Source organism: Pseudorca crassidens, chromosome 20 (assembly GCF_039906515.1).
Source record: "Pseudorca crassidens isolate mPseCra1 chromosome 20, mPseCra1.hap1, whole genome shotgun sequence".
Classification (NCBI taxonomy): domain Eukaryota; kingdom Metazoa; phylum Chordata; class Mammalia; order Artiodactyla; family Delphinidae; genus Pseudorca; species Pseudorca crassidens.
Genome location: NC_090315.1, coordinates 20502733 through 20514827, shown reverse-complemented (window position 1 = coordinate 20514827; position 12095 = coordinate 20502733). Strand labels below are relative to the sequence as shown.

Here is a 12095-nt window from a genome sequence, read left to right as displayed (position 1 = left end):
TTTTTTTTTTTTCCAGGCAACCCAGAGCAAGTACTTGCAAGGGTCATATCTTTTTAATTATCTTTTCTCTCTTTGATTAATTATTCCGTCTGACAATAGCGTGTTTCTAATGCTATTCACCTGCCTTTGATGATTGACAACTTTTCTGTCTGATTCAGAGCAAACAGCTGCTGCCACAATCTCCTAGCAACCCGGGTGTGATGGATGAGCCCCCAAGATGGATGGCTGCAATAAATCATGTCTCCAGCCATAAAACTGAGAAAAGGGGATAAGAAGAGAAGCGAACAAAAAACAAAACAAGGTTTCTTCCCATGAGTGCACTCAGTTCCTTACCAATTACACCTGAAATGGACTTTGCACCTATTAATAGCAAAGTTTTCCTAATCAGTAAAAATGGGATGATGCATTTGTATCCAAGGTGTTTACAATTGTTCCTGCAAATTGGCACTTGTACTCCAATTACCTCCAACACTGCCCAAGTGCAAGGGCAGATGATCAAAGTTTTGCTTTCTTCCTTGAAGTCTCGGCAAGAAACAATATCATCTTTCTGTTGTCAGATGTGATTCCAGGCACCAACAAAGGATATAAATCTGATTCTACCCGATTTTTGGCAGCAGCTGGACAACACCAAAAGTGAATCCTAAGTCAGCCTGTGCACAGTGTCAGGCTGCTAATAAAGTTATTTCAAAATAAACAGACACACACACACACACACACAAAGTTGCATGGAGTTGGTGAGTGAATACGCCACGTTCCCATTTGTTTCCCGTTCACGGGAGATACAGGCTTTTTACACGTCAGGGAAAAGTTTGTCCAAGAAAGCAGCAAGATACGAACGTTCAGCCCTTCCACAAATTCTCGATTCTCATTTCTTTAGATAAAAAACGACCCCAGTCTAACTTTCTGTCCCATCATTTTTTTAAATTAATGTCCACACGAAAAGTCATACAAGAAGCCCTAAATTTAATTAGCGGACCCAAATAAAGTCACATATTTAATAGAATGCCTGACAATTAAATTTGCACTATCGGGGCTCTCCTAGCGGAGGAGACGGAGCAGGGAGGCCAGCAGTTTCTGTTTCCCTTTTTCCACGGGGAAACCAGCGGCAGGCCTCTAAAGCAGGAGGGGGAAAGGCCGCTTTACTGATGCTTCCCAGCAGCTGGGGGCCCGGTCAGTGAGCCAGCCTGCGTCCCTACGTCCTTCCAGTAGGTGGGGGTGTCCCAGAGCAGAGCTCAGGGTGCAAAAGAACCAGAAGTGATTAGCCGGTGGGGCCTGGAAACAGCTGTCCACATCAGTCCTGGCAGGGGTCTGCGGGGGCCTGCGGAGGGGGACCGAGTGCAGACACAAAATGGGGGGAAGCTGCTGGGAGCAGGGACAGGGTTAGATCATTTTTTAACTGAAATATTCCTGGGACGTGGAAGTCTATGTTTCTTCATTCTCGCACTGCTAACCAAGCCAACCGGTATTATTATTATTTTTTGAATAGTTATATTGTGCTAAGCTTTGCAGATACAGATTTTTTTTTTTTTTAACCATGTCACAGAGTTTAAAAAATCAGGCAAGGGTCCTGGCTTCGGCAAGTACAGCTCTGTTTATATTTTAATGTTTCGTACGTGACTGCCTCTGTTGGGGAAGAGAGAGAGAGAGAAAGAGAGAGAGAGAGAGAGAGAGAAGTTGCCTGTTAGCTTTAGTGTAAATCACAGATACTTCATTTTTCCTTGTGTCCTTGGAAATTATTCAAAATTAAACCGTCCCTCCTTTATGGGAGGTGGTGTCTTCTGTATTGTAAATGGGAGGGCCTGTGTCTGGTCAGCAGCAATGATAATTCAAGGCCAGTCGATGGAAACACACACGCGCGCGCACACACACACACACACACACACACACACACGCCCCTACCCTGCCCCGGCTCTTCCAACTCTCAAGTTACAGGTTTACACGGCAAGTCTAAATAATATTCAAAATGATAAATGGCACCCTAAGCCCAGGATTCACCATCAATCTTTTTTTAAGGAACATCCATCTTCAATAACGCATGTCTGAATCATGTGAAGCCAGGAGCCCTGAGCTTCATTTATACCACCCCTCACTAGCCAGGGAGGCTGAATGATACCTGTCAGCCCTGCTTGTTCTTCTTCTTCTTTTTTTTTTTCCCTTGACTACTAAAGGGGGAGAAATAAAAGAAGGAAAAACAGAGAAAAGGAATGTGGGGGGGTGGGGGAAGTGAGAAGAGCGTCAGAGGCTGAGCTGCGTGGCTCAGCAGACAATGTGAAAGAACATAACCTCGTCCATGCCTCTGCCAATCTCGTGCCCGCCCCGCCACACGCCCAGCCATCCATACGAAGCAGGCTCTCCTCCCTTCGCCCCTGAGTCTCCTCTCTCCTCCCTCTCACCAAATCAGCAGTGCTCTCTCTGCAAGCCAGCCGTACTGTGTACAGTGGGAGGAGGACGACGACGAGGCAGCATCACATGGACCGGGCTTCCCCTCCCCTCCCCGTGTCTGGCTGGGGCCCATATGATAAATGACATATGTCATTCTGTCAGGAGGGAAGGGTGGGTCAGTGATGTATGACTCCGCTGAAAAGGAAATCGACTCTTTGGCATGGCGCAGCTCTTCACCGGGATCTAGTTTCAGAACTCTGAAATGAATTCTCCGACGTTTCAAGTACATACTTAGGGCAGGCTGATGGGAGGCCTGGGGAAATCACACTTTTATCCTCCCCCTGCCCTTCTGATGGCAAGGGAGGGGGGGAAAAAAAAAAAACACGGCTCTGCCACTGGATACCTGCAAAAGGCCACACGCGTGTCAAAGTCCCCAGCAGTCACACACCACGGGTTATTAAAAAATGTGACTTTGGGGGCAAAAAAAAGGAAAAGAAATGAAGTGGAGTGAGGTTGGTCCTTTTATTTATTTATTTTTTCATGGCAAAGGGCTGACACAAAAGCAAGATAAAAATTAGCATGTTTGAAGTAATCGTCCGCAGCTTGACATCTGCATAGTAAATTTTAAAGGAAAAAAATGTGTCAGACAGCCCTGAGCCGCTTCGCCCTCCCCCCTTTCATTAGCTCACTGCCAGGGTGGCACTGCTGAACCTCATTACGGCAAGAGGATTTATGAAGCTGAACCCAATGGCAAAGAAAAGGCATCTGTCAATAATTGTAGGGAGCTGCACTCACAGCTTTGAAATCTCATTAAGTATGCAGTTATCAGGCATAAAGATCAAAAACATTACTCAACTCCGACAGAATCTTATGGAGGAACATTAATTAGCAACAGGCCTACAGTACAAAAAAAAAAAAACACACAGACTTCCTCTCACACCTGCCCAACCCACAAACCTAAAGCAACACTCCCCCTCCCGCCCGAAAAAAAATAATTCCCAGCATCTGAGACTGATCAAGAACATGAAACAAGAGAGACACATACAGAAAGGGGGAGAGGGAGGGAAGGGGTGGGCGGCGGGGAGGGAGGGAGGAGAGAGGAGGGCGGGGAAATTCAGTTGAGAAAGGCTTGGCGGTGAGGAGAGAAAAGGAAGAAGCTGTCAAACTTGAGAAGGATGTCAGCACTGGCCCTGATTACAGGGCCTATGGAGTTCTCAGACCTTTTATCATCCTCACCATCAAAACCAGCTGAAAGTCACCGCAGGAGGGCTGGTGGCTGGCCCGATGCAGCCCAGGCCCAGGCTGGGACCCCCAGACCCTGTCCTCGGCCCCTGTTCACCTGGCCCGCCGGGATGCTAGGCCTGGTGCCCAGGAGACAGGCCCTGCCCAGCCTTCCGCAGCACCCTGATTTCCCAGCCTGTTCTGCAGCCAGCCCGTGAAAGCAACAGCCAGACCCAGCTCCCTGGGCCTCAGGCACAGTCGAGGGAACCACTTGCTGTCACTGCATCTCAGCACCATCCGCAAACACCTTTTTCTTCCTCCAAAGAAGAAGAGGCATCCCCTTCTCCCACATCCACTTTCCCTTATTTTCTTTCTGTGTATGCCTGATTTACAGACTCCATGCCTTACAACACACCGAAAAACAAAATATAAATGCAGAGAATTCACACCCAAGCCTTCAGGCCAACACCGGGTCATGAGACCTCTTGGCCTTTGTAGTACAAGAGACAGGGCCCGGCTGATGACGGGGGTCAAACCTCCCTGCTAGGTTGATTCCTGGTTATCCACAGGGAGAAAAGTAAACGACAAGGTTCCTCTCCCACCACATCCTCCACCTCCTGCAAGCTATGATGGCAAAGAAGAATTCGAACGTGTTTGGAAACATCCCGCAAGAACTGTGTGCTTGGGGTCTCTGGCAAACTTATGTCCTACAGTGGCCTGGATCCAGGGTAGGTGCATGGAGATGTGGCAGGGGGAGTCTCAAAGGTCACTCAGGTTGCTGTCAAACAGGCGACGTCGGCCAGCTCCGTGGCGGGATGTGCAACAGTCAGGCACGGTCCTCAGATGCCCCCATGAAAGGTGTATAACAATAGCAATAAATAATAATAATAAAGCATATGTTCTGTGCTAATTTCCCTTATTGCACTGTTACAGAAAGGTGGCTTTCTCTTGTTACCCATAAGCACATGCTCCTATGTTCTCTGTCTCTCTCTCTCTCACACACATACACACACACGCACACACACACACACGTGCACACACAGCACTTCCCATAATCCCACACCATGAGGATGAGAAAACCTACAGAACAGCCTCTCCCCTGATCTGAAAACTCCACTCTCATTCTTCTCTGAGCTCCTTTTCCATTCCTATACCTCTTACTTCATTCCATAGGCCCTTCTGAAGTGTTTACCTGTCTCCTCTCCAGAAATAATGGTCACCTTAATTAGCCACATCTTTAAGGAAAGGGGAACTAAGATTCCTAGGCAACCAACCTGAAGACCCTTTCAAGCCAAGGCCCATCCTTTCCAATCACTGACTCTCCTTTGGAATATCAATGAATACAGCTCGGATAAATTGTCACCTATGACCGAAAAGAGTTGAGAACACTTGTCTACAAACCAGACTTGACGAGATGGAATTTTAGCAGGAGTGTTACAATAAGGTGTTTATATTTTTTATCTGCTTACCATATTACCTTTATTATGTGTAACATCAAAGTGATTATAGCAATTACATTTAACAGAATTAATTACAGAACTTCCCATCATCCCGGGATACATAATGCATTAGAGGTAAGGCAAAGAAAGAAAACATCTTGATTGTAGTAACTATTGTTGGTGTGTATTTTCCCTGGCAGCAGTGCCAAACCAACTGCAGCTTTCAGGAAGGGCAGGGCAATGGAGACGGAGAGCTTTAATCAAAAATGAGGTATATTCCCCTTACCTTAAGTAACACTTTTGCCTAATAATATGTTGGTGCTATTGGACATATAAAATCAATTTAATTTTTTAAGCATGAATCTTTAAAAGGCACTGGTTAATCCACCCAACCAATGTTACTACATAAAGGAGAAAGCACATGGGTGAAAGACTTACAAGCCTTTACGTATGCAAAATAAATTCACTCAAGGCTTCATTAATATTAATTTAAATTCAAAACCCATTTACATTAAATTGTTCATTAAAAATTGCCTATTTTATGCAACATGCATTCCTCAAAGAACTCAGAGGAAACTGAATACATAGGACTAGATTTAATGACGGGGATGGAAAATCAAAAGGAAATGAATTGGAGTCATTTCATGTATATTACCAAACAGCCCTTTGCTCTCCAAGGGATGGGATCCAGTTTGGGGAAAAAACAGGCATTCAAAGTAGTTTGCTTTCTGCTACTATAAACTTGTGAACGTGACCTTCCGGTCTACCCAAGAGGAAGAAGAAAACAAGAGAAATTGGTGGAATGGAAGCCAGTCCAAGACCAGACTGGGGAAGGAAGCAGGTACCACCTCAGAATCTCACCTGGACTTACAGCATGGAGAGTTAGGCTTGCTTTTTAAAAAGTTACATTAGGGAACATTTGCCAGTACCCATCTTGGTCTAGAATTAATAGTTTCTCTCTCCCTATTCACTCCGCCCCCTGCAATCCTTTATTCCCAAGCAAGGGAATCAGGAAGATGATGACAAGAAGTTGGTGAGTTCCTTGCTTTGGCGCCCTCCCCCTTGAAGACAATCTGAACTTACACTGTTTCCCCAACAGCTGTTCTGGATGAAGAAAACACAGTCATAATTAATAACATGTGTCCTGACAGTATGAATTAATAATTTATCATTAAGCCCAAACAAATTTAAATGATTCTTCAAGAGCCACACCTTAGCACATTTGAGAAAAATAAGGTAAGGAGATGGTCAAAAAGTCCGGGCAATGTGACCTTCAGAAAAATGCTTTCCCGACCCCCAATACGTCTCTTAGGCCACTCTTGTTGAAATACTAAAATAATTTACAGAATTGAAAGTAATTAAACCCGAGAATCTAAGTGCTGATCAAATCAAGTGTATGTGCTCAAAATGTCTTTTTTTAAATGGGGCTTATAAAATATTCACTATTTGGTCAAGGACACTGTGTAATCTTTCTAATAAAGATTCCTAAAAGTGGAGTATGACAGTCGTTCAGGCAAGTGGTCATAAGCAGATTATGTTCTATTACTGTTTTTTTTTTTACTTCCAAAAACGCATAGCGTCTTTCTAATCACAAACAGTAACCTGAATTTTTACACCCATGTCTAACGTAAATGTTTACAAATGTTGAAAAATTTGAGAAAGCTACCAGATCTATGTATCCGTTCCTTAAAATTCAGGTAGGAGACTCCAGCAAGAAAAAGAAATATTCATAGCCATTGTTTAGTAGAATTTGAAAATTAATTTAATGACTAACTGCAAATACTGGAAACTAGAATTAATCTGTCTAGATTTTTTTTAAAGGCTTACAGACGTTTAAATGCAAGTATCGGGACACTTTATCAACCTAACATAAAATTGTCATCTTATCTTATTATATGACTATTTTATGCACGTGTCAAAAGAATTTAAAAATGACTGCCTGTCTATTGAGTCTAATTACAACTGCACATTATCTGTCTCGATGTACCAGTCCATACCATTGTTACCAAATACAATATATTGTATTCACCTTTCATTTTTAACTTCAGACAGAGAAACCACAATTTGGAGCATAACTAGAACACACACATACACACACACACGCGCACACACACACACTGAACACCTGAGAGGGTCCGGGGTGAGTGATACCACTGTGTTGTTCTGTCCTATTTCCTTGCACGGGCTGCAGGATGATGGTACAGGGGTGTTACAAAAGAGCTTCTCTGAAAGGCCTACCTACCTGGGCTGCACAAAAACACAGAAGGTAGACACACACCCTATTTTTTTTTTTCTACTACAAGACTAAAGCTATTTTTATAGTTTGTCCAGTGACAGGCAGGAATAAAAATGGGCCAGCAGGAAAGCCTCACAAACTACACTCGGCATAACTGGCCTGCTCCTGTTACTGGATTAAACATGGCTGTGGGGCACCAGGACCAGGGCTCCCTATCCTCTCCCTGCTCCTTCCCCGCCTGCATCCACAGCCCTCGCCCGGCCTGGCTCTGCCAGACACCAGAGAAAGACAAAGGCCCCCAAAAAGGGCCAGGCGCTTCGCCCTCAAGAAGGTGACCCTTCTCTCTCCAGAAACCCAGAAGGGGAGGGCAGGGAAACGAAGGGTTTTCGTTCTGGGAACTCACCTGGGTTTCACGGCATTTCCCCCGGCCCTGAGCAGTCACCTTTCATTCTAATCAGTTTACAAAACAATCTTTAGTTTAAAAAAAAAAAAAAAAAAAAGAGGAAAAATGCAGACTTGCGAGGCAATTTGGGGAATAACTGCTGATACATCAGTTATTGACTACCTGGCTCCTGTTTACGAGCACGCTCAAGGCAAAACTGAGAACAAAATGACAACATCAACTGCTCACAATCAAGGGTGGCCCTGGAGAGCACTGAAGCCCTAACTGACAGTTGTCAAGATAATGGGGGCACAGCAGCTGATTCGGGAAGCTCCTCTCCCCTGTGTGGATGTCCAGGGGAATAGCCTTGCCTCCTGCCCTCTTTGTTTTTCCCCTTCAGCTTCTTGATCTCTTTTTTTAGAATTTACATTGCTCCTTTCATTTTGTAGGAAAAGGGGTGCGGGGAATCACAGAGCGACCAAAACCAGCCATTTTGTCACCTTGCTGCAGGGTAGCACGTCTGTCCAAAGGAGAGACGTGTGGCAGGTTTGAGAGCAAATAAATTCCCAAGGCTGATGCCGAAATGCCTTCCTGAATGCTCCATGTACTTCCAAGAGAGAAAAGCTCCTCTCTGGAGCTGCCTGGTATGTGCACGAGACTTAGGAAGGTTGGGATGGTGTTACTTGGACACCGCCAGGTGTGCCACCTTTTAGTTTGCCCGTGTCTACCGGCAAAGTAAAAACCCCCAGGCTGTGCCACCATGAGCTTATCCTATTCCTTGGGGACCCACAGTGATCTGTTACCCCAGCAGGTCCTAAGGGCTCCAAACCACTTTGACAGAAGTCAAGATGCTTGAAGGTTTACCTTTGCAGTGGGACCACCTAAGAACTCCATGGAAGGTTATTCTCTTTCACCAAATAAGACTCAAAAGGTCAGTGGCAAGTTGTCGTTTGTTGGATTTTTTTTTTTTTTTGAGGGGAGGGTGGAGTTTAGGCAATGGCTTTTAATGATTTTACACTTCCTTCCAGAAAATGAACAGGAAAGAATAAAACGTGATCTGCTATTAAGTACTGCTTGACTTTCTTTTCCGGTATTATCAAAAAATACTTGTTGAAAAACAAATGCTACACATAGGAGAGTGGGAAAATGGTCGTTTTGCCCAAAGGACAGGGGCCTCTGTAACCCCGCTCCTCTGAACTTCTACAGGCAATAGCTTTTGTCCAGCACAAATGTATGGCCCTTTAAAATTACATGCCTGGAGAAAGGAAACTCCTGCCCAGGTTTCTCTTCAGCAGGTGAAGAAATTTCTCTCTCCCCTTTAAGGAAAGACACTAAGCCGTGCATAATTTCTATCAAAAACAGAGAAATCCTAAAGGGCAGAAATACGTCTTTTCAGGGATTCTTGGAGCCTGCTTTGGCCTTCTGGAGAACAGTGTTACATTTGGCCTAGATGTAAAAACTGTGTGCACCTGTGTGCTATGTCTGCACGCTCTCCCCAGCTCTCAGCCCTTTGTGGTTGTTATTCTACCCCCAGACCATTAAAAGGGCCCTAATTCCTATGACATGATTATCCAGGTACCAAAGCCCATTTGTCACCTGCAGCAGAAAATTGAGTTAATGCACAACTAAAGGCAGCCAGGACTGTGTAATATCAACTTGATTACATCAAACTAGCTGCAAACCTAATTCTGCTGGATGACACTGCGTCGAGCTTGTCATCTCCAATCATTAAAGCTGTCAGGAATCCATCAGGTTTACAGCTAATTAGGTGAACACTAATGAAGCTGGCAAAACAACTTTTCTTTTTTTATGGCTGAACGGACCTTTCAGTTTGGAGGGGGGAAAAATTCTCCAGTCTCCTCAAGGTTGCTGGGGAATGGATTTCCAGTTACCAATCAGCAGACATCTTTCTTTTTCCCCACTCTCTATCAGTACAAAGCAATCAATTTGTCAGCACTCCCAGTACGCCACAAACGCAGGCATGAACCTTATAACTTGCAGCTAGGAGAACTGAAAAAAGGAGAAAAAAATGGGAAGTTTCTTGTCCGTCCAAATAAACAAACAAACTCACACAGCGCACTTATTGGCCTGTGCATACTTATCACCAGCCTGGATGTGGAAGGTTTTTTTTTATTCCTCCACTCTCCTAAATAAGTAGCCCTTCAGACATTCCCCCCCTCCTCCACACGTCCATTAGGCAGAGGCATTCTGATAAAGTAAATCCAAAACCCGGGTATGAGAAAGAAAAAAAGCACTCATGCTGCCAACTTCTGATTGACCATTAAGCTATTGATGAATGTGCCTGTCAGGAGAGAGACAATTAAATCAAATATGAAACAAAGTCGTTTTGACGGGTCATTTTGATAGAGCAAAACCATTCTTCCAGCTCCTATTAGTAGTGCAGTCAAGTTTTTATATAATGAATATTTCTTAACTGACCTGAGATTTCCTGGCTGGCTTTTTAAAAGGTGCAAAAAGGTCAGTGAACAGGTTGCTTTAAAAAAATAGATAAATAAAACCAACAGCACATTTCCTCCTCCTCTACTATTTTTAGCAGAAATTTATCAAATAAGAGTCTCAGATTGGCAAGGTGGGAGAGAAAAGATGAAGCAAAGGCGGAGAGGATTCTAAACCAAATGTAAAGATGCAGTCACATATGGTTCATTTGATTGAGGCACACAGATACCTTCAAATGTGCATCCAAAAAGGAAAGAAAAAAATCCCAAAGACTGGAAGCAGTCCAAGACACTCCTACTGCCCAACTTTGTGAAGGAGTCCTCCAAACTTTGAGAGTTTATTTTGGGTAGATAAGCTCATTGCTTGAGCTTGGAATTTAAAGTAGAAGATGGGATAGGCAAAAAGCACCAGCCAGGAGGTGACTTGAGAGGCAGCACCCTCCCTACAACCACTACTGGGATTTTCAAACTTTCTAAATTTGGGTAACCCTGAGGACAGAAAGCAAAATTTGTAATATATGCCCCAAACCAAGTCTGTTTTCTTCTACGATTTTCTTAGGACAGGACAGTACATTTTTGGGAGAAGAAAGAACAGCATTTCCTCTCTGTGATCCTGTGTGAGAAGACTCAAGTTCAGATGCAGCCGGTGTGTGAGCTCTACCGGCAGTGCCAGCTGAAGTGACAGAAATGACCATCACCATCACCCCCACTGCTACTACAGGCACTCTGGGGCAACATGGGTACCATACTTTCATCCAAAAAGGGCACCAGGCAATGCCCTGACCCTTCTCCCTCCCCTCCCTTCTTCCACAAAAGCAAAGAACAGAAAAGAAAGGAAGAGAAGGAAAAAAAAAAAAAAGGAAAGAAAAGAAACGAACCTCCACTTAACCCTCCCCTTCAGGCAGCATCTGAACCTCTGCACATCTGAGTGTTACTCATATCAAAATACATCCTGTCCATATGTGGTCCTCTCAGCAATCCGCCCCAAATCCCAGAAGTTGCACTGACAGGGCCCTAGTGACGTCACAGAGCTTGGCCTCACCATTTCAAGTGATTTATTGATGTTTATTGGGAATGAATAGATCAAAGGCAGCAGCATGATGGGCAATCAATCAGTCATCAAATCAAGGGTGGCAAAGGGCCAGAAACCCTTCTTCCAAGCAACATGCCCCCAACTGACATTATTGCAAAATAATGTTATGTGTGTGGGTTTTGTTTTGCTTTCAATGCTTTTTCCAGAAAAGAAAAAAAAAAAAAAAACCCGGCTCAGTCTTAAAAGGAGTTGACACTCCTGGAAAAAAAAAAAAAGAGGCGGGGGGTGATGGGGAGAAAGTACTCTGACACGTCCCAGAACTAAGTGCTATGAGGAGATGAGGATGGGAGAAGCAGTGGAAGGAGGGTGGGGGTGAGCGAAAACAAACCGGGGAAAAGGGAACGCCAGCATCTAACATCGACTTGACAGTCATCTGACAATACCCAGACCCTGTGCGCTCTGCTTTCCACCGCTGTGCCCGGTTTGGGCCCAATAAATGAAGAATCAATCGGATTAGCAGTAAGGTGGCCGAAGGGACCCGCTCGCTCACTCGCTCTCTTTCGCTCGGCAGAGACACCAGGCAGTCCCCCGCCGGCCGGCCGCGGGAGGACACGGAAGGTGTCCCGGAGAACTCAGGTGACCCCGCCCGCCCCCACAGAAAGAGACAGAAGAGGGCTCCTTCCCATTCTCTCCGCGGCCAGGCAGAGAGCTGAGGAGGCAGGGACCCAGCCCGGCTCAGTTCGCCGCGAGCGAGCACGGTTCCCGAAGTGGGTGCGAGCGGGAAGGGGCGGGGGGGGGGGTTGCAGAGCGCAGCGGGGCGTCCGGGGGGCGCCGGTCCGTGAGGCGGGCGCACGCACCAGACAGGAGAGCGGCGAGCGAGCCCGGCGCCCCGGAGTTACTCTGCGCGGCCAGAGCGAGAGGGGCGAGGAGCGGGGCAAGAAGCGGG

The 12095-nt window shown here is 45.5% G+C and overlaps 1 protein-coding gene across 1 annotated transcript in view; it reads right to left on the bottom strand.

The window, feature by feature from the left end:
• TSHZ3 (teashirt zinc finger homeobox 3) overlaps positions 1-12095 on the bottom strand; it is a 69410-nt gene that overhangs the window by 56793 nt on the left and 522 nt on the right. The gene's annotated exons all lie outside the window — the stretch shown is intronic.